The sequence below is a fragment of the Lynx canadensis genome, chromosome D4 (assembly GCF_007474595.2).
Source record: "Lynx canadensis isolate LIC74 chromosome D4, mLynCan4.pri.v2, whole genome shotgun sequence".
Classification (NCBI taxonomy): Eukaryota; Metazoa; Chordata; class Mammalia; order Carnivora; family Felidae; genus Lynx; species Lynx canadensis.
Window position 1 is genome coordinate 70,511,742 of NC_044315.2, and position 16,720 is coordinate 70,528,461.

Genomic DNA, 16,720 nt, shown 5'->3' on the forward strand with positions numbered 1-16,720 from the left:
AAACCGAAATTTATTCCTTCAACAAAATGTGCTTGTGGTTTCCAACACCTGGCTAACGAGTTGGTTTTTGTTAATATGTAATAGCGGATAGAAACTGTTTCCCTCTCTCCGTCTCTTCCACCCACTCTTCCCTTTTTCTTTTCCCATGCCATATGTCCTCTCTCTGTTCTGTCCATTCACATTCTTTTTTTTTTTTTAATTTTTTTTAACGTTTATTTTTGAGACAGAGAGAGACAGAGCATGAATGGGGGAGGGTCAGAGAGAGGGAGACACAGAATCTGAAACAGGCTCCAGGCTCTGAGCTGTCAGCACAGAGCCTGACGCAGGGCTCGAACTCACGGACCTCGAGATCATGACCCGGGCTGCTTAACCGGGTCGGCCGCTTAACCGACTGAGCCAACCAGGCGCCCCTGTCCATTCACATTCTCTCTCCTTTTCTCTCTCTCCTCTCCCCCTTCCTGCTCCATCTACCTGTTCTCATGTTCTTACCCCAGTATCCCACAGCCATCGAGGATGACTTTGCAGAAATAGAAATGAATGTAGGAAAATATAAATAAAACATAAAAGTCTCAAACGATATAGAACCTGACTTAGAATCTGCTTCCAGGGCTGCGTGGTGAGAATTTTAAGCTCAGCGGTAGATATTCACAGTTGTACTGCCTTGCATCAGTGAGGCCCTTTGGGCTTAATTCCTGGGCGGGGAAAAGTCAGTTCAGTCTAAGAGCGTGTTAGAATAGGCATGTAAACATGGCTGCTGGAATGGCGGAGGCCAGTGTGAGGCGGGAATGGCCATTTTGACTCTGGGAACAGATTCCTGAGCCTGCATTTAGTGGCCCTCAAAGTGACCTGTATGTAAAACAACATCCAAAATAGTTTTAAATCTAAGAAGATCAGGTTTTGGACATTTGAATGATTTATCACCACAGACTGTGATGTGGGAAGAACACTGCTGAGTTTATTCTTGTTTGATGAATTGTTTTTTACTATGTGAAATATTCACATGATTCAAAATGAAAATGTTATAAAAAGGCACACATTGAGATATCTTATTTGGAAAGCACGTCCACTGCTGCCCCTTCTGCCACCCCCCAAAAAGATAACCACTTTGCGTTGATTTTTTTTACCAATGTATGCAAATATAATCAAAATCAAAAATGTATTCTTGTTTTCTTCCCTTCTAATACAAAAGGTGTAATACTACCTGCAGAATTTTGCAGTTTCACTATTGTTTTTATTTTATTTAATGACATATTCTGTAGAGTTTTCCATGTCAGTACATATGAACATATTTACACACACACACACACACACACACACACACATACACACACACAGAGCTGCATAATATTCCATTGTGTGCATGTACTTCATTCCCTCTTGCAAGCTCTGCCCATTTTATTGATCTTCCGGTGACTCTCAGCTGTGCACTAGAGCGTAGGGACCAATCAGAAGCCTGTGGTGCGGCAGTCAGAGCCTGGAGACCCGGAGACACCCCTATTGCTAGGAGACGTGGCGTTCTGTCTGAGGCCAGTCTCTCTGGACATCACTGTCCACCAGGGGATATTCCGGTTTAAAACTGTGAGTCAGGGCACCTGGTAGCATCAAGGAGATCATTTATACAGAAAACAAGTATTGAGATATGAATTTATTGCATACATCACTGTAAGTAATGTCCTTTTCTTCAACATCAAGAAGTGAAATATCACTTAAGAAATAATCCTAGAAAGAAAGAAAGAGAAAGAAAGAAAGAAAGAGAGAGAGAGAGAGAGAGGAAGAAAGAAAGAAGAAAGAATCCTGATGAGGGGCACCTGGGTGGCTCAGTCGGTTAAACATCCGATTTTATTTTGGCTCAGGTCATGATCTCACGGTTCAGGAGTTCAAGCCCCATTTGGGCTCTGCACTAACAGTGTGGAGCCTGCTTGGGATTCTATCTTCTTCTCTCTGCCCCTCCCCCACTCGCTCTTTGTATCTTCCACAAAAATAAAGAAAATTTAAAAAAAAAGCAAAAACCTTTTTTTAAAAAAGAAATAATCCTGATGAGATACTACAAATTCACCACAGGTGTCTATGACTTCATCTCCCCTTTTGGTCATAACCATTTTTTGGAGCTAACTTCTCCACTGACTTTGAGATCCTTAATCATCTCTATTTTTAACGATTAGAACGGCTAAAATAAACTAGTATAGTGAAATATATCTCTAGTCTCTTAAACGGATCTTTAAGTAACAAATATATTTCGCAAAATCTCCTTGCGTGTGTAATTATTGCAAATCAAACGGCTATTTCCATAGAGAACTGACCTTTTAAAGACAATACAAGGCGGCTCCTTTTAGAACTAAAGAATTTATGCTTTGCAACTTTAGATATTTAGTGTATTAACTTTTTAGAACACAGGGCACATCGGTAGACTGTTCCTACCCTAAACATTTGCTATCTATCACAAGACAAATTCCCTATGTGTAATATGCTTAATTGTCCTTTAAAACCCTGAAGTTTTGTTTTGTTTTGTTTTGTTTTTACTCTACTATGAACCTTTTAGTAACCTGACATCTCTTTCACCTCATTAAGCTGGCTTCAATTGGTAAAACTTCATCAAATTCAGAAGAAATTTGACCCCCACCAAAATCCAGATCTGAAAACAGTTAACCTTAAGCTGTGGAAAAAAAAAAAAAAAAAAAAAAGAAGAAGAAGAAACGATAAAAGAAAGCTAATAAAGCCTTGATTTAATGCGTTATTTGAGTCAATGTTTGAGGAATTGAATGAGAGAAAGCTGTGTGAAAACATAGGGGAGAAAGGGAATTTGGTTAAATATAATTAAATGTGTTTTCTTGAATTATTTTGATGCAGTTCATAGTGAACCTCCCAATATTACAGTAATTTTCTTGGCCTTGATTTTTGATCTATCTTAATTTACCCGTCAATACTATGAATAACAGAATGCACTTTCATTGGTGGCTCTTAAAAGAGGAATTCCGAAAATAAAAGGTCATAATTGCCTACTACAAAAATATTCCTAGAGCCTTTCCATCAGATGTGAATTTGATAGGGCTCCTTTATGTCTGGACTTCCCCTGCTCAACATTTTCTCTGATGTTCAGGCACATGTAGACAATTTTTCTGTGTGACAGCCCCTCTGACTTAGATTTTCTATTTCCCTTGTGTTTATGCCAATTAAGCCAAGCCCCAGGCTGTGATTATGACATATTTTCGGAAATTCATTGTGTAATAGATGTTGACAGTTTCCTGCACTGTTTTCCCTTGGTCTTCTTTCCTCATTTCTCTAGAATCCTACCCTTTCTCTTCTTTGAAGTCTGTGTGTGTGACATTCTTTGAAAAGAGGTTTCATACATTTGGGTTATTGTAATGGGTAATTACATCAAAGGAGAAAGCTCCAAATCACTGACATGGAATGACAAGTTCTAGAAGCATTTCCTAAAACACATGTCATCCCTTTCCAATAGATATTTCTCTGCCATTTATTTTGTGCAAAAGTTCATATTTGGGGTCTGATGCTGTTTCCTTTCTCATGAACTTTAAAATAAATATTTTGACTTGAGTAATAATTTATAGAAACAGAATCTAATATACATTCAATGATAGGCTATCACTATGAAGCTGGATTTGCTTACAGTCTTTGGTAGAAGCCGTGTGAATATTTACATTGTTAGGATTGTATGCCTACCCTTTTATAGTCTGCTTTTCTTTTTCATAATGTGATTTTCATATACACATGTCTCTGAATTTTTTAGCTTGGGATAAAAAATTTTAATCTTTTGGCCATTACTTTGATATATTTTCTCCAAAGTGAATTATTATGTCAAAGAATACAAACAATCTTACAGTTTCCTGGAGTGCTTTTGCTACAGGTAAGAGAAAATTGTATCTCAACTGGCATAAACAATAAAGAAGTGATATAATCACCCACAGTAAGAACTCCTACAGTGGGGCTGCTCTGGAGTTGTTTAAAAATTTTTTTTAATGTTTATTTATTTTGGGGGGGGGGGAGAGAGACACAGAATCCAAAGCAGGCTCCAGGCTCTGAGTGGTCAGCACAGAGCCTGACACGGGGCTCGAACCCATGACCGTGAGATTGTGATCTGAGCCAAAGTTGGACACTTAACCAACTGAGCCACCCAGGCGCCGCCTCGCCACCTTAAAATTTTTTTCTTAACTTTTATTTATTTCTGGCAGTGGAGTTGTTTAATTTCATAACATGGGAGCATCCTCCAGGGCCCAGCTTGCTTCCATGCTTCTGTTCTGCCATCCTGAAGGGGTCATCTGTGTCACTGAGCAGCTGTTCTCATGGTCACAAAATGGCTGCCACATTCCAGGCATCACCAGCCCCCATAGATATGGCAATGTTCAGTGGATGATGAGAGGGATATTTCTTCATACATGTATTTTTTTTAATTTTTTTTAACGTTTATTTATTTTTGAGACAGAGAGAGACAGAGCATGAATGGGGGAAGGTCAGATAGAGGGAGACACAGAATCTGAAACAGGCTTCAGGCTCTGGGCTGTCAGCACAGAGCCCGACGCGGGGCTCAAACTCACAGACCGCGAGATCATGACCTGAGCCGAAGTCGGCCGCTTACCTGAGCCACCCAGGTGCCCCTATGCATGTATTTTTTAAACAGCAAGGAAATATTTCCCAACGGGCCCTATCTGGCTTCTCTTTCATTGTTCATTCAGTGTTTCATTTCATTGGCCAGTGCCTTTTCTTTTTTTAATGTTTATTTATTTTTGAGAGAGAGAGACAGAGCACGAGTAGGGGAAGGGGCAGAGACAAGAGAAGGAGACACAGAATCTGAAACAGGCTCCAGGCTCTGAGCTGTCTGCACAGAGCCCAACGTGGGGCTAGAACTCGGGAACAGTGAGATCGTGACCTGAGCCGAAGTTGGATGCTCAACCTACTGAGCCACCCAGGTGCCCCTGGCCAGTGCCTTTCGTACACTAGTCACTGGCAAGGAGCATAGGATTTCTATGGTTGATTTAGTGAAACACAGGGCCACATGAAGGAGAACAGCTTACCTGGACCGGACGAGTTCTGTTCTACAGAGGAAGAATAATTTCTGCTACACTTCCCTTCCATGTATTCTAGATCATTATCCCAAGAGACAAAATCACTCTATAGTACCAATCTGTAACGTCTAAGTGTGCTTGTTCCCCTGACAAAGTTGAGTCCTTCTCGTTTTTACTTATCATCATAAATTTCAAAGTTAGTTATACATAATGAAGGTATTATTTTAATGTGTGTTTCTTTAATGATAGGCAAGGTATATGCAGTCCTTTTAAGATGAGTTAGTCTATTTGCAGTTTCTTTAGTGTTTCACATCCACTAAATTTAAAAACCCCTATGTATCCCTACACAATTTTTGAGTCAGAGGCCATATCTACTAAGTAATCCTATATTGCAAAATCTTCCTTGTAAGAGGTCAACATGTATAGATAGGAAAAAGCAAGCAAGGAAACAAAAAGGTTAAGGAGTGTGTTGGGAGATATTCACTGCCAAGGCATTCCAGGTACTTTCAGATTGAAGGGCGAATTGAGCCTGGAGCAAGAAGGACACCCTTTTGGCAAATGGCGAGTGGCCGTCTCCTGATGGCCCCTCCCTGCTTCCAAGCATCAGGTCTGCCATCCTATCATCCTGCCCCACGGCACCTGGAAAGGCAGGCAGCTGGGTCCTTCCACCTGGAGCTTGTCATAAATCTTCTCCAACCCTGGAGGATGCTCCAGCCAGCTTCTCACTGTCCTCTCTGGTTGCCTCACTGCTACTCAGAAGACCTTCTCCTTTGTAGTCAAGCTGGTAGGTGACTACTGTTTCACTGTTACTCCCTTATTATTGTGTACATCCTCGGTTCCATTTGCCTTGAACACTCACATTCTTCAGAGTGGAAGACCCTAGCTAAAACACCAACAGCAAACAGCTTCTTCTCTAGTATTTGCCACTCCAAATAAGTTATTTTAAATACATTTTTCTGGTTAGAGACCCTTAGCAAGGGTGCTTACTTCTATCGGGGTGAACAAGAGTGAAGAGACACAGGGCTCTGTCGTGCCCCACTCTTAGCTCCCTGTGTGGACGTCCACCCAGAGAAATTCTGCAAACTGCTTCTATTGGCATTCAAACCTGGTCCGTCCTTTCATGTCCCATCCAAGTTGCAAGTTGATGGAGGTGGCTACCTCCTTCCCCGCGGGCTGTGTGGTAACATAGATCATAATTCAGTCTTTCTCCAGAGATCCCCATCCTAATCTAAATGCTAAGCTGCCACGTCCGTTAGGAATTGTCTCTCAAAAACATCTGTGGAAGGGGGAAAATACACTTTTTCCCTCTAAATTCTTCTTATTCCAGGATGGAAAGAATTTAGGGGAAAAACAAACCCTTGTGTTCATTGCTGTTTAACCCGTTGTCTCCTTATGGTTTGGCTAATACAAGTCGTCGTGAAGAAGCAGCGGGCTGCCCTTCAGCATGTGGGCACAGGTGGGTGGTGCAGTGCAAGCACATATTTCCATAGGGTGTCGTCGAAGCACTTTCCATAAGTGACCTTGAACTGACCCCAGCTGATGCGCCCCAGGGTATAATCCAGAACCAGCCCTTCAGGGTCTTAGTCCAAGCTGCAAGAGCTACTTTTAAAATGGCTCGAAAGTTTAACTCTCCATCAAAGCAAAAGTGGAGAGCCCTGGCTAACTAGGACAAAGACAGCTTCTCTTTACCCCAGTAGGCATCAGACCAAAGCTACAAGTCATTTGAATGTGGGAGTATAAATCGGAGCCAGTGACATTGCCAGAAACTGGCACATTTGTCAGAACACCTTGCCTTTTGTTCGTTGTGAGATCAGCCTGTGCCCAGAATCCTGTAAGTGTGTGGTAATATTTTTACTCTTGGAGAAAAAAAAAATAAGACGATGTTGAAAGGCTTTCTCTTTGTTTTCCAAATTTCCCATCAGCACTGAGTGATTTGTTTTCCACGAATGTAGGACTTCATCTTTGGTTCATGGGGACTTCCTCTAAGTTAAGGCCCAGGGATATGGGCTCCCTGAGAGAGATTCCCCCTTCCCTCTGGTTCTGGAAGCATGGCTTGGGGTGGGACCAAGTCTGAGAGAGAAACACTCCTGTGTCCCCAGTTGGGAAGGGAGCCAGGATATTTTTTAAATGCTGCCTTTTGACAACCTTCTCTCCGTGTCTCATGGTTTTGCTTCTTCCTTCAACAGCTTTTCATTATGTCTTAACCATCACCATATTTCTTTCTTTAAGGAAATATTCTTAACACTATAATGAAAAAGTGTGTCACTTCTGGAGGATTCTCAGAGATAGCAAGTGCCGCCCTGAATACCGGGCTGTAGTCCATCCCAAAGCCTTCTTAGCTCACATCTTGAAGAAGAAGGTACTGAGGATGCTTTGAAAATGTAGCTGCAGTGGCCACTGAAGAAGTAGGAAAAGGCTCCATGGCTTCCCATAACTAGGCTTTGGGGGCACCAGGATGTGAGTGGTCTAGGAGCATCAACAAAGAGACATCCCACTGGGATAGAGTCACAGCCTGGAATACTTAAAGGCTGCTTCACAGACGTTGCAATAAACATGTGTTTGACCCCAGAAGGCTGAGCTAGGACCAGTAGTTGTGCAGAGTTAAGTTTTAGCTCGGTATCAGGGAGTACGTTCTGACACAGAACTTGCTAAAAATGGAATGGGCTGTGTATTCATCTCCCAGGGCTACAGTAACAAAGTACCACAAACTGGGTGGCTTAAAACAACCTTCTCCCCCCCCCCCCCCGGGTTGATATGTATTCTTCAGAAGTCCCAAATCAAGGTGTTGTCAGGGCTATGGTCTCTCTGAAGTCTCTAGGGGCAGATCCTTCCTGGTGTCTCCCAGCTTCTGGTAACATACCTCTCATCTCTGTCTCTGTCTTCATGTGACCTTCTCTTTCTTGCAAGGACACCAGCCATACTGGATTTGGCCTACCCTCATACTTGGTTACATCTGCAAAGACCCTATTTTATGTATAGGGTCATATTCTGAGGAGCCGGTGGTTAGGACTTCAACATATCTTTTTTGGAAACACAATTCAACCCATAACAAGCTGCCTCTATGGGAGTGATTTCCTTATCCCCTGAAGTGTGCAAATAGAATCAGAGTGAGTTGTTTATCAAGATTCTTAAAGGGATGTAAGCATCAAGTAGAGAATAGGACCAGATGTCTTCTAGGATCTCTTCTAACGATGGCATTTGCTCATTTTGGGGGGGGGGGGTCCTGTTGTAAAGGGCCCTACAGAATTCTGGGACCACACTTGGTCCAGTCTTGGTGAAATGTCATATGCACAGAAACACAGTCCAGCTTCTAAAAATCACTAAAAGGAATTCCCATCTTTGCTTTTAATTCTTGACGAACCTCAAGAGAGCTTGCTTCTCTGTCTCCTGCAGCTGCTTCTCTTGGAGTCCCTCTGTTTTAGTCAGTACTCTTTGGAATGACAGAATTCTAACTCAAAGTAGTGTTCAAAAAAGATCCTATTTTTTTCACAAAGTTGTGAAATTCAGGAGTTTTTATTTTGCCTTGGATTCCATGTCTCAGCTTTGTCTTCCTCTCTGCTTGCTTTGTTCTCAGGAAAGCTTTTCCCATATGGTGGCCACCAGTGCCCCCCAGGCTTAAATCTTAGCAAACTCACTGGGAAGGTTCTCCTTTTCCAGCATTCTAAGTCCCAGGGCTGGCTCTCAGTGGGCCAAGTTTGTCACTTTGCATTTGTCATATACTTATCCTAAACTCATCATTGGGACTCTACTCTCCTTTTGAGGAAGGAAGGTGAAGAATGGAGATAGCCCTATCTAAATCACACAGACTAGGAATGGAGGACAGCATTCCCAAAGGGAAATTGAGGTGCTATTAGCATAATAAATGGGAATCAGTGTTTGGAAAGGACATAGCAATAACTGTGTATTATGATTCTTTGATTCCTTGCTTCAAACCACTGGTGGTGTTTGTTAGATTGATTGATATAGATAGGTAGATAGGTGGATGGATGGATGGATGGATGGATAGATTGATATGGATACGTAGGTAGGTGGATAGGTGAATGGTTAGAGAGGGTAGATAGACTTCTATTTCTTTCTGTCCATCCATCCATCCATCCATCCATCCACTTATCTATCTAAAATCTAGGCAGCTGAATGTATTCTTTTGATTTTCTCTTGCATTTTCCTCTTGCCTTTCCAGCTTGTCTCTTTCTGCTTATTTCCCAAAGCCTGAATTGTAAATGCCTACCTACTGGGCTGGCAAATATTGATCTCTCCTTTAAGGGCAAGGAGGAAGAAAAATGGGGCCAGGCAAAACCAGATTCCTTTGGCAGCTGAGGGGAGGGAGGAAGGGAGGAATTCACATTAATAATTTTTTCCCCATCATCTATCAAATCACCATAGTGTTCTTATGTCATTTTGAGTTGTGGGTGCTTTAAAAATTTGCATCTGTGTCCAGGAAAGAAGTAGATAAATTTGCACATGATGGTAAAAGAAGACTTTGGGATATAAATACTCTGATGTGGAGTTATGGATGCATCCCAAAAGTCTAGTCAAACAGTGTCTGTATTTTAGCTTCCAAGATGCTGTAGTAGGTCAAGCCAAACTCCCAACTGGGTTTTTAAACTTGAGAAACATCAGGCTTGTTTGTTTCCAATCACACAAGCACTCTTGAATTGAAAACAACAATGGGTCATCAAACAATATAAAAATTAATTGAAATCACCTATCCTTCTGCTGTCAACACATTCAGCCCTGTGACAGTTCACACTCAAACTCTTTATATAAACCAACCCCACCTCCCACACACATACAAGCAGCCTGCTAAGAACATTTAAAATCCCAGTCAAGGACCATGGCCCTATCTCTAGAATCCATCCAGACCACCTCCTGTTTCTTTTCCTGCAACACTTGTCTTGCTCTTTCTCACTCTCTGTCTCTGAGAGGAGGTTCTGATCCCAAACCCTGCTATGGACGAGGTTCTTGGGATTGCCCACATCCATCAGTCAGGGGATGTGTCCTGTTTTACGGCCTGACCCTGTGGTACCCAGGCAGATTCATTTGCTAGTGCTGCTTAAATAACAGGCATTTATTTTCTCATAGTTCTAGAGGCCAGAAGTCCAAGATCAAGGTGTCAGCAGGTTTGGTTAGTTCTGAGACCTCTCTCCTTGGCTTGCAGATGGCTACCTTCTTTCTGGTCTTCCCTCTGTGTGCAGTGCCCTTGGTGTCTTTCTGTGGGTCTAAATACCCTATGCTTGTTAGGACACCAGTCAGACTGGATTAGGGTTCACTGTCAAGACCTCATTTTAACTTAATCACTTCTTTAAAGACTCTGTCTCCAAATACAATCGCATTCTGAGGATAGAAGGATTAGACCTTCAATACAATGAATTTTGGGGGGCACACAATTCAGCTCATAACACCAGACAAGCTGACTTCCCACTGCAGATCCCCAAATCTGCTAAAAGTTAGGAGTCAGACATTCCCATGTGGCTAAAGCAATTTCTGCTTAAGACTAATTAGGAACTATGATCATTTGGGGGCAAAGAAGGGACCAAATCATCACCACTATTTCTGGAAAAAGTTGTTAGCCGAACAATCCAATAGAGGGGCTAATTATGATCCCAGCCCCCAAAAGATTCTAGTAGCTTCTATTTAGATCTGGATATATGTTAGCTCTCCTGGCAACATTTTTCTTAACCACAGTTTCCATTGCTGCATATTCCTAGTAGTCTAAAAGTGAAGACACTATGGTATCAAATGATACAGATAGTGATAGTGACTAACTTTTATCGAATACTTGCTATGTTCCTGGCACTGAGCCAATGTAGTACATTCCTAGCCCAATGTATTATCTCATTTAATCCACAGCAAATTCCTAAGTGGTTTCCATTACAGTCCTCATTTTACAGGTAAGGAAAACTAAGGCTTTGAGTGGCAAAGTAACTTGCCCTGGTCCCATGGTTCTCCTGCCGGTACTCACAATGCACTATACTAACCAGCTGTGGCCAAATCAGTTTTTTAAATTGATGGTTTAATTTTGATCTACTAAAGTCTTCCAAAAAGAATTTGTGAGGCTTCTACTAAGGGACATTGTGGGAATTAAATGACATTGGGATTGTAAACCCAGATGCCATCAGGGGCCAGACCCTTAACATTAGTGAGTGACATCAACCCACAAGTAAAACAAGAATGTGGTGGAGACTGAGGCCTGTCAAAGAAGATATATCTCTTGTAAAAAGGTGGTCACTCAGCTCTTGGTAATTGCTGCCATATAAAGCTATAGACACTGGGCTTGGTTTTGCCAGTCTTCTAACTTTTTTCAAGAAAAACAAGATGTTTGGGGGCATCTGGCTGGCTTGGTCGGTGGAACATGCAACTCTTGATTTTGGAGTTATAAGTTCGAGCCCCACTCTGGGTGTAGACATTATTTAAAAATAAAATCTTAAAAAAAATAAAAGAAAAACTAGATGTTTGGATGTTCTTGTAAATTCTCATGAATTTAAATATTGACAACTAAGTCATTTAAAACAACAGTGCCTTGCAGATGAAACAAAGCATGCCTACCAGTCTGAAGGGTCACCATTCCTACCTTATGGGCTGATGAGTGCCATAAGAACCATTCTGAACTTTCCAGGGGGCTCTTTTACAAAAATTCTCTCCTGTACACTTCTACTAGATCCAAGTGGGTTTTTTGAATGGGTAGGTGAATTCCCACAGGTCACCTGACACCACCACAACCCCCCAAGGGGAGGAGAGGAAGCTCTGCTGGCAGGACACCCAGAACTCAGGGAGGAAATAGAACATCCTGGCCACCTGCCAGGGAAGGCCCCTGTTCAGTGAGGGAAGGAGCAGTGTTGGCAATCAGATGGTCCAAAGAGAAAACCTCCTCCACCCAGATGGCCAGCAACCTGAGCACCCAGACTGTGTCTTCCCATTTATGTCTTCCTAGCCCAAGTACAGTGCCTGGCAAACAGCAGAAATGCAAAGAATGAGGTTGGGGTGGGGAGTAATGTGACTGTTACATTTCTGAAAAATAACAATGGTGATGATATGAAAGACATATCTGTTTTGGGGGAACTCAGGGGCCTGAACTGGGGCACGTACAGTGGGGCTGGAGGGGCAGAATCAGGCAGAAAAGGCATAGCAGAGGCCGGCTTCTTCATACCTCCAAGGGCCATGCTCCACCACACCTTCAATCCAATGATACTCTTTTCACAGACAAGAGAGAGAAAGTCACAGCACACAAGCTGAGGGGTTGACCCTACAAAGAGCCCAAGGACCTTGAATATGCCCTTGTCATCACTTACTGTTTCAGTTATTAATATGCATCTCCTCTGAATGAAAGCTAAATCCAAGATGGTGGTTTGGGTTTTTATTTAATTTTATATCACATTGTTTTGGGGCTAAATATAAAATATCTTTCCAGACTAGTAAAATTAGGCTGGAAAAGCTAATATTTAGGATGTTATGGAGACTATGACAGAATCTTTTATTGAACTTGGGGAGAAGCCCCTCTGAATGGTAATATCTGCAGGTTATTTTGAGAGTAAACCAGGTTTTAAGCTATTAGTTCTCTAACCTTTGAGTAGATCCCCTGAGTTTGCTGCAAGTAGCATGTTTGCCTAAAAAGTATTTAATTTCTGAGGACCAGTTCTGGCCAGCCAAAACAAACCATTTTCAAAATTGGTTTGGGCCTCAGAGTCTCACAAAACTCATTTTAAGCACTTCACCATGATCCTTTTTTTGCTCTCATTTTCATCCAGTTGGAGTCTGCTATCCCCTTCACATACAGAAGGATGCTTAAAATGCACCTTTGAGAGTAGAGCAGGAGATGAAACACCCAGTTTACCAACTCTTGGATGCTGTGACAGAAAAAGGCTCTTTTCTCCTTAAAGGGAGGTCCAAGACCCCTCAATGTATGGTGGTGGCTGAAAAGCTGTTGCAGCTTCATGCCCAGAAATGCACGTGTGTACATGAATACATGGGTTTGTGCATGGATTTTGCATGAGTGCATATGTGGGTCTGCATGTGTTTGCACACATGTGCATACATAGAGCATATGCATGTGTGTGCATACCTTCTTGGTCTCAAGAGGGGTGTTCCTTCTTGTCCTTCTCACCAAGGGCACCTTGATTAGCACAGGTGATTAGCAACTGACTATTGGAGCATGAGCACTGAACTTAGAAAGCATTCTCCTAATCCCAGGACTGCTTCTTACTTTGTGTCCTTGGGCAAATTATTTTACCTCTCCAAGACTCCTTCTTGCTATCTGGAAAATGAGGATAAAAATAGTGCCTACTTCATTTGGAGCTTTTGACTATTAGTGAGATAATATATGTTAAATATAGCACAATGAAGAGCACATAATAAGCACTCAAGAGCTGGTAACTGCTATTATTGTTGTTGTTAGTCCTTCTTACCCCATGCTTGTAGGGAGAGAGTCAGGTGGAATCAGCAAACTGTTTTCTAGCTTAGGGTACTCAACATTTCCACTTCTTCTCCTATGCATGATTTCTTCCTTGACCACCCAAAGTTTTTCCCCTGGGGTTTTTTGTGGGGTGTCAAAACCCAAAGTAATGCTCAGAGGCACTAGGTGCTTTCATTGTCTCAATCTTTTCCCATTTCTCAAAAGTTCTGCTGCTCAGGTCACTCTCTGCAGAACCTGATTGTATGGGATTCCATAGGACCATGTCTTGGAGCTGTTCCTGCATAAAGGAGAACTACCCATGCTAGCTGCCTCAGAGAAGCATTGTAAACCCTTACTAACTGTTTGCTGAATTGCACTGGATTGGGTTTGGTGCCAGCCATGGCTGTATATTTTACGCAGTGCCCTACCATAAAACCTTTATTTGATGTGTGCATTGTGAGCTCAGAGGCCAGCTTGAACTGGAACCTCAGGAAGGACAATTTCCCCTCGGTGAATCTTGATTTTTTTTTTTCAATATGTTCTCAAGATTCCTGTTCTTCTATCTCTGAAAACAAAAGAAATAATATTTGGGGGGGGGCGTGGTAAGAAGGTGTACTGATTAAGAAAGTAGCCTCTGAGGTCAACTTGGATTAAGTATTTCTTGGATTATGTATTGTTTCCATCAATTAGTAGTTCAGTTTTAAGTCTTCTAAGCCTGTTTTCTCATCTGTAAAGTGGGGATAGTATTGTACTTGCCTCATGTACCTGTATGGTATGAGGATTGAATGCGATGATACACAGAAAGACACAGTTTTCAACCCACAGTATGTCCCCAGGACAGTATAGCTGTCATGGCTGGTTTTACCGTGTTCATGTTGGCAGGACAGCAATGGGGTCAAGAAGCCATGGGGGGCACTCTTGGCAAGACTCTGAGGCTTTCCTTTGTTCATCTTTGAGCAACCTGAACATCTACCCCTGAGGCACCCAAAGTGGCTTCCTTTACCCAGGAACGTACAGGCGGGGAAAGGGGTTCACTGACCTCTTCACGAGTTTGAGGAAAATAACTCGTCATCTGAGAGGTGAACCTTTTCTTTCCCAATGGGATCTTCTCAGGGAAAGGAACCAAGAGGGGAAAGTGCCCTTGCTGTCATTGCTTCTGGAGGTCCTAGGGCCTGGCCCTTCTATTTGTCCCATGGAAGAGAAATCTGGGGCTCAGGCTCGAGGATGAGCTTCTACCTGGAGCTGGCTGGGCTGGGCTGGGCTGGGGCCACATCCTGCTTTGCTCCTCCAGCCCCCAGCAAGACTTTCCCTCCAGAGGAAGAGGGCCTCATTAGCTTATCCTTGGGTGGGGTTTCCCAAAGCCAAGTGTTTAAAGGCAAATCATTGTTCTAAAGTTCCGCTAAGTTTTAATGACCACCCTTCTGAGAACTCCTCCAAGAACTAAGTGAGATTTTTAAAACCCAAGGATATCCAAAGGCAATTAAAAGAAATATCTGAGTGAGTCTCAATTTGAGACACTCTCGGTACAGTCTTGGGTGAAGAAAAGGTAGATGGGACCCAAGCCCTAGCCCCATTCTTTTCATTGTGAACTTGCAAAATGCTTTCATAGTGGCCTGATCTTATGCCTGTAAGATGAGGTTGACACAGTCTGGTCCCCAGAAAGAGCCCTGGTCTAGGAAATCAGGCAATTTTGTCTCTTCCATTCTTAGCTCATCAGACCCTATCCCACTCTTTTCTATCTGAGGTCTCGGTTCTCTCTGTGAAACACACAAGGCTGGGAACTAGACTTCCTTGCAGATCCGGGGCTGTGTGGGGGTTAGTGGGCTGATGAGGGCTGAGGCAGAGGTGTGTGATGAGGAGGAGAATAGCCAGAGTGGATAGGAAGGTTGGCCACATCAGATCAGGCCTCACCAAAGTCCCCACAAACAAAATAGACACTCTCCTAGCAGTCATCAGGGACTCTACTATGTCCTCTGTTCTCTCCTTAAGCCAGGCAACATAGGTCATCATCTGGGGCCTATTTTACCTAATCTGTCTGTGGCTCAGCTCTTCTTAAGACAGCCCATTCCAGGGGCGCCTGGGTGGCTCAGTCGGTTGAGCGTCCGACTTCGGCTCAGGTCATGATCTTACAGTTCGTGAGTTTGAGCCCTGCGTCAGGCTCTGTGCTGACAGCTCAGAGCCTGGAGCCTGCTTCAGATTCAATGTCTCCCTCTCTCTGCCCCTTCCTTGCTCATGCTTTGTCCCTCTCTGTCTCTCGAAAATGAATGAACATTAAGAAAAAAATATTTAAGACAGCCCATTCCAGCCATCCAATCAGCATGACCGTGGGTGGTGGCAAGGAAGGTTCCCAGGAAAAGGTCAGTTAGGGGCTGAGGAGCACCCATCAAGTGGCGTTGTGGAGGAGCTTTCTATCCTTTCTATCCTGATGGTCAGTCCTAGGCCCCTTCCAACTCCAGTTCAATTTGGGAAACATTTAATGAGCCCTCACCTACATGCCAGCCCTCACTGTGCTGAGGGTGAGGTGGGCCTGGGTGGGGCTTGTGAATGGACAGCTCTGTCTTCAAAGTGCTCAGAGTCCTTAGGGTGCCTAGCTGTCTCAGTCAGTAGAGAATGTGACTCTTGACCTCTGGGTTGTAAGTTCGAGCCCCACCTTGGGGGTAGAGATTCTCAAAATGCTCACAGTCTTACCATCCAGATGTTTTATTTCCAGTGACTACACCTCCACATGCTCCCTATCTCTGGGTTTGCGAGCAAGTGACTAGGTCCACCAGGTCTTGCTTGGCTTGCGAGGAAGGGACCGATACAACCTGTTTGTTTCTTTAGCATCTAGAATGAATTATCGCAGCAATGGTGCTGTTTCCCATGCCCTCCACACCCTTTCCCTCAGCGCCCCCCTGTCCTCCTTTGAGCACTCTCTGATCTCCCCCATACCCCACTCTGAAGCTCTGATCCCTCCAGCCTGGTGGCCCAAAACCCACACTTCTCACTTCACAGACCCCAGCAGAGGCTAACTGGGTATGAGGCCCAGTCCCTGCCCACAAGTGTTTACAAGCTGGTTGATAAGGGCTCTCTCAGACATCATTGATGAGCCGATCAATACTGTTAGGAAGACACACTTAAGGGCTTTCCCTACTCAGGCCCCCGTGAGTGCCCCTGATCAGGCCTGTGAGTTCATGGTAGAGGGAGGAGGTGGTGATAATCACTTTGGATACCTCATCAAGGAGCTGGCACTAGAAGTCAAGGCTGAGTCCTGACATCAGCTGTGTATTTAATTTACATGAATTCAAGTGTATATTTCTATCTAAAATAG

The 16,720-nt window shown here is 43.3% G+C and overlaps 1 protein-coding gene across 8 annotated transcripts in view; it reads left to right on the forward strand.

Annotated features, from left to right (window-relative positions):
* Positions 1 to 16,720, forward strand: part of PALM2AKAP2 (PALM2 and AKAP2 fusion) — a 331,612-nt gene that overhangs the window by 175,841 nt on the left and 139,051 nt on the right. The gene's annotated exons all lie outside the window — the stretch shown is intronic.